Below are 7,186 nucleotides of genomic sequence, written 5' to 3' on the forward strand. Positions count from 1 at the left end.
TTAATTAGATGAGTGGGGCTATTAGCATTTTGCTTCTGAACAGTTTTGGCATCTCACTTTATCCTTGGAAGTTCAGAATGATTGGCATCTATAGGAACTCAGAATTCAGATAGTGTTATTGATTCTCCTAGTTCAGTATGTTGATTCTTGAACACAGTTACTTTATGATTCTTGGCCGTGACCCTAAGCATTTTGTTTTCCAGTATTACCACCGGATACATAAATGCCACAGACACATAACTGGGTGAACCTTTTCAGATTGTGACTCAGCTTGGCTAGAGTCCCCAATTAGAGGTGTCCAGAGCTCTTAAGCACACTCTTTTTGCTTTGGACCACGACTTTAACCGCTCAGTCTCAAGCTTTTCACTTGACACCTTCACGCCACAAGCACATGGTTAGGGACAGCTTGGTTTAGCCACTCAGGCCCTCCTATCCATTAATGCTCAAAGCCTTGGATCCTTTTTTATTTTACCCTTGCCTTTTGGTTTAAAGGGCTATTGGATTTTTTTGCTTGATTTTTTCTTTTTTCTTTTATTATTATTATTATTATTATTATTATTTTCGCAAGCTTTTGTATTCACTGCTTTTCTTGCTTCAAGAATCAATTTTATGATTTTTCAGATTATCAATAACATTTCTCCTGTTTCATTATTCTTTCAAGAGCCAACAATTTTAACATTTATAAACAACAAATTCAAAAATATGCACTGTTCAAGCATTCATTCAGAAAACAAAAAGTATTGCCACCACATCAAAATAATTAAACTATTTTAAAATTCGAAATTCATGTACTTTTTGTTCTTTTGCAATTAAAAACATTTTTCATTAAGAAAGGTGATGGATTCATAGGACATTCATAGCTTTAAGGCATAAACACAAGACACTAATGATCATGTAAATAAAGACACAAACATAGATAGAACATAAAGCATAATTTTCGAGAAACAGAAAAATAAGAGCAAGGAAATTAAAGAACGGGTCCACCTTAGTGATGGCAACTAGTTCTTCCTCTTGAAGATCCAATGGAACGCTTGAGCTCCTCTATATCTCTTCCTTGCCTTTGTTGCTCCTCCATCATGGCTCTTTGGTCTTCTCTAATTTCATGAAGGAGGATGGAATGCTCTTGGTGCTCCACCCTTAGTTGTCCCATGTTGGAACTTAATTCTCCTAGGGAGGTGTTAATTTGCTCCCAATAATTTTGTGGAGGGATGTGCATCCCTTGAGGCATCTCAGGGATTTCATGATGAGGAATTTCCTCATGCTCTTGTTGAGGTCCATGAGTGGGCTCTCTTGCTTGGTCCATCCTTTTCTTAGTGATGGGCTTGTCCTCATCAATGAGGATGTCTTCCTCTATGTCAATTCCAGCTAAATTGCAGAGGTGACAAATGAGATGAGGGAAGGCTAACCTTGCCAAAGTAGAGGACTTGTTCGCCACCTTGTAGAGTTATAGGGATATAACCTCATGAACTTCTACTTCCTCTCCATTCATGATACTATGGATCATGATAGCCCGGTCTATAGTAACTTCAGGCCGGTTACTGGTGAGAATGATTGAGCGTTGGATGAACTCCAACCATCCCTTAGCCACTGGCTTGAGGTCAAGCCTTCTTAGTTGAACCGGCTTCCCTCTTGAATCTCTCCTCCATTGGGCGCCTTCCACACAAATGCCCATAAGGACTTGGTCCAACCTTTGATCAAAGTTGACCCTTCTAGTGTAGGGCCGTGCCTCTCCTTGCATCATTGGCAAGTTGAATGCCAACCTTACATTTTCCGAATTGAAATCTAAGTATTTCCCCCGGACCATTGTGAGCCAATTCTTTGGGTCCCGGGTCATACTTTGATCATGGTTTTTGGTGATCTATGCATTAACATAGAACTCTTGAATCATTAAGATCCCGACTTGTTGAATGAGGTTGGTGAGAATTTCCCAACCTCTTCTTCGAATCTCATGTCGAATCTCTGGATATTCACTCTTTTTGAGCTTGAAAAGGACCTCAGAGATCACCTTCTTCTTGGCCACAACTTCATAGAAGTGGTCTTGATGGACCTTTGAGATGAATCTCTTCATCTCCCATGACTCAGAAATTGAAGCTTTTGCCTTCCCTTTCCTCTTTCTAGAGGTTTCTCTGGCCTTAGGTGCCATAAGTGGTTATGGAAAAATAAAAAGCAACACTTTTACCACACCAAACTTAGAAGGTTTGCTCGTCCTCGAGCAAAAGAAGAAAGAAGAGAGTAGAAGAAGGAGAAATAGATGAGATAGAAGGGGTTTAGTGGTTCGGCCAAGGGGGAGAAGTAGTGTTTATGATGTGTGAAAATGAAGGTGTGAAGAGGAGTTTATATAGGAGTGGAAAGAGATGGTAGGGTTTGTTTATTAAGGGTTAGATTTGGGAGGAAAAGTATTTGAATTTGAATTGTGAGGTGGGTGGGGTTTTTAGGGAAGAGTGGGTGGAAGTGATTGGTAAAGAGATGATGGGGAAGAGAAATGGAGGTGATTGGTGAGGGGTATTTGGGGAAGGGTGTTATGGGAAGGTGTGAAGAAGAGAGAGAGAGTTGAGGTAGGTGGGGATCCTGTGGGGTCCACAGATCCTAAGGTGTCAAGAATTTCTCATCCCTACACCATTTTGGCATGTAAACACCACTTGGAGTGCCAATCCTGGCGTTAAACGCCAGGTTGCTGCCCATTTCTGGCGTTTAATGCCAGCTTTTCTTCCCTTTCTGGCGTTAACTCAAGCTTTGTGCCCTTTTCTGGTGTTAAACGCCAGTTCGGTGCCCTTTTCTGGCGTTTAATGCCCATTCTGCTACCCTTACTGGCATTTAAACGCCAGTAAGATCGTCCTCCAGAGTGTGCTATTTTTAATGCTATTTTTCATTCTATTTTTGCTTTTTCAATTGTTTTTGTGACTTTACATGATCATCAACCTAAAGAAAACATAAAATAACAATAGAAAATAAAAATTTAACATAGATAAGTAAAGATTGGGTTGCCTCCCAACAAGCACTTCTTTAATGTCAATAGCTTGACAGTGGGCTCTCATGGAGCCTCACAGATACTCAGAGCATGATGATGGCCTCCCAACACCAAACTTAGAGTTTGAATGTGGGGGCTCTGTTTGACTCTGTATTGAGAGAAGCTTGTCATGCTTCTTCTCCATGTGTGCATAAGGAGATCCTTGTGCCTTAAACACAAGGCAGGCCTCATTTACTTGAATGACCAGCTCTCCTCTGTCAACATCAATCACAGCTTTTGTTGTGGCTAGGAAGGGTCTGCCAAGGATGATGGATTCATCCATACTCTTCCTAGTGTCTAGGATTATGAAGTCAGCAGGATGTAGAGGCCTTCAACCTTTACCAAGACATCCTCTACAAGTCCATAAGCCTGTTTCCTTGAATTGTCTGCCATCTCTAGTGAGATTCTTGCAGCTTTCACCTCAATGATCCCTAGTTTCTCCATTATAGAGAGGGGCATGAGGTTTATACTTGACCCTAGGTCACACAGAGCCTTTTCAAAGGTCATGGTGCCTATGGTACAGGGTATGAGGAATTTTTCGGGGTCTGGTTTCTTCTGAGGTAATTTCTGCCTAACCAAGGTACTCAGTTCATTGATGAGCAATGGAGGTTCATCCTCCCAAGTCTCATTACCAACTAACTTGGCATTCAGCTTCATGATTGCTCTAAGGTACTTAGCAACTTGCTCTTCAGCAATATCTTCATCCTCTTCAGAGGAAGAATATTCATCAGAGCTCATGAATGGCAGAAGTAGGTTCAATGGAATCTCTATAGTCTCTGTGTGAGCCTCAGATTCCTCTGGTTCCTCAATAGGGAATTCCTTGGAGGCCAATGGACGTCGATTGAGGTCTTCCTCAGTGGATATCACTTCCTTTCCCTCCTTTACAGGTTCGGCCATGTGGGACGTGTTTATGGCCGTGCACTCTGATAAACCACTATTTTATGGTTTATCTTATGCTTAATTGAGTGATTTTTATCAACTCTTTACCCATTTATTCATACTAATCGCATGCTTTATGTTTTCCTTCCTGATTTTGTGCTATGATTGAAAATATGCTTCTTTGGCCTTTATATTGCTAATATTAATCCTCTCTTATCACCATTAAATGCCTTGATATGTGTGTTAAGTGTTTTCAGAGATTACACTCTCTTTTTGGATTTTCTTCTGTATTGCTTGGGAGAGTACTAGGAGGGAGTTCAGTAATTTCTTACTCAGCTGACCCACTTGTGCCTCCAAATTTCTAATGAGGGACCTTGTTTCAGTCATGAAACTTAGTGTAGTTTTAGATAGATCAGAGACTATGGCTGCTAAGCTAGAGAGACTCTGCTCAGAATTCTCTGTCTGTTGCTGAGAAGATGATGGAAAAGGTTTGCTATTGCTAAACCTGTTTCGTCTATCATTATTATTATTGAAGCCTTGATTAGGCTTCTGTTGATCCTTCCATGAGAGGTTAGGATGATTCCTACATGAAGGATTGTAAGTGTTTCCATAGGAATCTACCATGTAATTCACTTCTTCCATTCCAGGATTCTCAGGGTCATAAGCTTCTTCTTCAGCGGAAGCTTCCTTAGTACTGTCTGTTGCAGCTTGCATTCCAAACAGACTCTGATAAATCATATTGACTTGCTGAGTCAATATTTTGTTCTGAGCCAATATGGCATTCAGAGTATCAATCTCAAGAACTCCTTTCTTCTGAGTTGTCCCATTATTCACAGGATTTCATTCAGAAGTATACATGAATTGGTTATTTGCATCCATTTCAATGAGTTCCTGGGCTTCTTCAGGCATCTTCTTCAGATGAAGAGATCCACCAGTAGAGTTGTCCAATGACATCTTGGACAGTTCAGACAGACCATCATAGAATATGCATATGATGCTCCATTCTGAAAGCATGCAAGAAGGACACCTTTTGATCAATTGCTTGTATCTTTCCCAAGCTTCATAGAGGGATTCGCCTTCCTTCTGTCTGAAGGTTTGGACTTCCACTCTAAGCTTACTCAATTTTTGAGGTGGAAAGAACTTTGCCAAGAAGGTATTGACCAGCTTTTCCCAAGAGTTCATGCTTTCTTTAGCTTGTGAGTCCAACCATGTGCTAGCTCTGTCTCTTACAGCAAAAGGGAAGAGCATAAGTTTGTAGACTTCAGGGTCAACCCCATGGGTCTTAACAGTGTCACAGATTTGCAAGAATTCAGCTAAAAACTGATGAGGATCTTCTAATGGAAGTCCATAATACTTACAATTCTGCTGCATTAGAGAAACTAATTGAGGTTTAAGCTCAAAGTTGTTTGCTCGAATTGCAGGGATTGAGATGCTTCTTCCACAGAAGTCAAAAGAAGGTGCAATGAAGTCACCAAGCATCTTCCTTGCACTGTTGGAATTGTTGTTATTTTCGGCTGCCATGTCTTCTTCTCTTTCGAAAATTTCTGTTAGGTCCTCTCCAGAGAGTTGTGCTTTAGCTTCTCTTAGCTTTCTCTTCAAGGTCCTTTCAGGTTCAGGATCAGCTTCAACAAGAATGCCTTTATCCTTGTTCCTGCTCATATGAAAGAGAAGAGAATAAGAAAGTATAGAATCCTCTATGTCATAGTATAGAGATTTCTTGAGGTGTCAGAGGAAAAGAAGAATAGAAGGATAAGGTAGAGAGGAGAATTTGAACTTATAGAGAGGGACAGAGTCCAAATTGCTAATAGAGGAGAAGTGTTAGTCCTTAAATAGAAGAGGGTGAGGAGGTGGGTAAATTTTCAAAAACAAAATTAAAAAAAATTTAAATTAATTAAAAGAAATTTTGAAAAAGTGGTTGATGGTTTTCAAAAATTAAAAGTGAGAAAGTGGTTAAGTGATTTTGAAAAAGAATTAGAAATTAGCAATAAAAAGATATGATTGAAAATTATTTTGAAAAAGATGTAATTGAGAGGATATGATTGAAAAGATATGATTGAAAAACAATTTAAGAGGATTTGATTTTGAAAATTAAAGTTGATTACTTAACTAACAAGAAACTAAAAGATATGATTTTAAAATTTAAGAATTGAACCTTTCTTAATAAGCAAGTAACAACTTGAGATTTTGAGTCAATCATATTGAATATTAGCATTAATTTTGAAAATATAAAATAAAAATAAGAAAAGGATTTTGAAAATCATTTTGGAATTTTCGAAAATATTAAAAAGAAAATTAAAAAAGATGTGATTTGAAAAAGATATGATGTGAAAAAGATGTGATTTTGAAAAATTTTGAAGATTTGAAAAAGATTTGAATTGTAAACAAAACCTCCCCTCCTGTGCCATCCTGGCGTTAAGCGCCCATAATGGTATCCATTCTGGCGTTTAACGCCCAAAATACTACCCTTTTGCGCGTTTAATGCCCAGCCAGGTACCCTAGCTGGCGTTTAAACGCCAGTTTTCCTTCCTCACTGGGCGTTTTGAACGCCCAGATTTTTCTCTGTAATTCCTCTACTGTATGTTCTGAATCTTCAATTCTCTGTCTTATTGACTTGAAAAGACATAATTTGAAAAATTTTTTTTTGAATTTTTAATGATGAGAAATAACAAAATGAAGCTAATCATGGAAGACTAAGATCAAATAAACAATGCATGCAAGACACCAAACTTATAAATTTTCATATCAGAGACACTAACAAATTGAGAGTGCAATAAGAAACAACAAAAGACACAAAATAAGAGAATTTAAATATCAGACCCAAGAAAATCATCAAGAACAACTTGAAGATCAATGAGGAACATAATGCATATATTTGAAAAATGCAGGAAAATTAAAAATATGCAAGACACCAAACTTAAAAATTGACACTAGACTCAAACACAAATTATTTTTTATTTTTATGATTTTATTAATTTTTTTATATATTTTTTGAAAATTATTTGGAAAAAGAAAACAAGGAATCCAAAATTCTTAATGAGAATTCTAGGAATCATGCAATGTTAGTCTAAAACTTCAGTCTAAAGAGGATTAGACATGTTTGGCCAAGCTTTAGCAGGACATTACATTCAATAGCTAAATTGATGAGAATCAATCAGCTTTTGTGATGGTGGGAGCATCACCTTGAAACTCTAGAATTCATTCTTAAAAATTCTGAAGAAAAGATACTTAATCTAAGCAACAAGATGAACCGTCAGTTGTCCAAACTCGAACAATACCCGACAACGGTGCCAAAAACTTGGT

The 7,186-nt window shown here is 38.2% G+C and overlaps 1 long non-coding RNA gene across 1 annotated transcript in view; it reads right to left on the reverse strand.

Annotated features, from left to right (window-relative positions):
- LOC110264647 overlaps nucleotides 5,981-7,186 on the reverse strand; it is a 12,298-nt gene continuing 11,092 nt past the window's right edge. Inside the window, exon 3 of the long non-coding RNA XR_002350822.1 lies at nucleotides 5,981-5,992. This is a non-coding gene — a long non-coding RNA (uncharacterized LOC110264647). The remainder of the gene's footprint in view (nucleotides 5,993-7,186) is intronic.

This window comes from Arachis ipaensis, chromosome B07 (assembly GCF_000816755.2).
Source record: "Arachis ipaensis cultivar K30076 chromosome B07, Araip1.1, whole genome shotgun sequence".
NCBI classification, from domain to species: domain Eukaryota; kingdom Viridiplantae; phylum Streptophyta; class Magnoliopsida; order Fabales; family Fabaceae; genus Arachis; species Arachis ipaensis.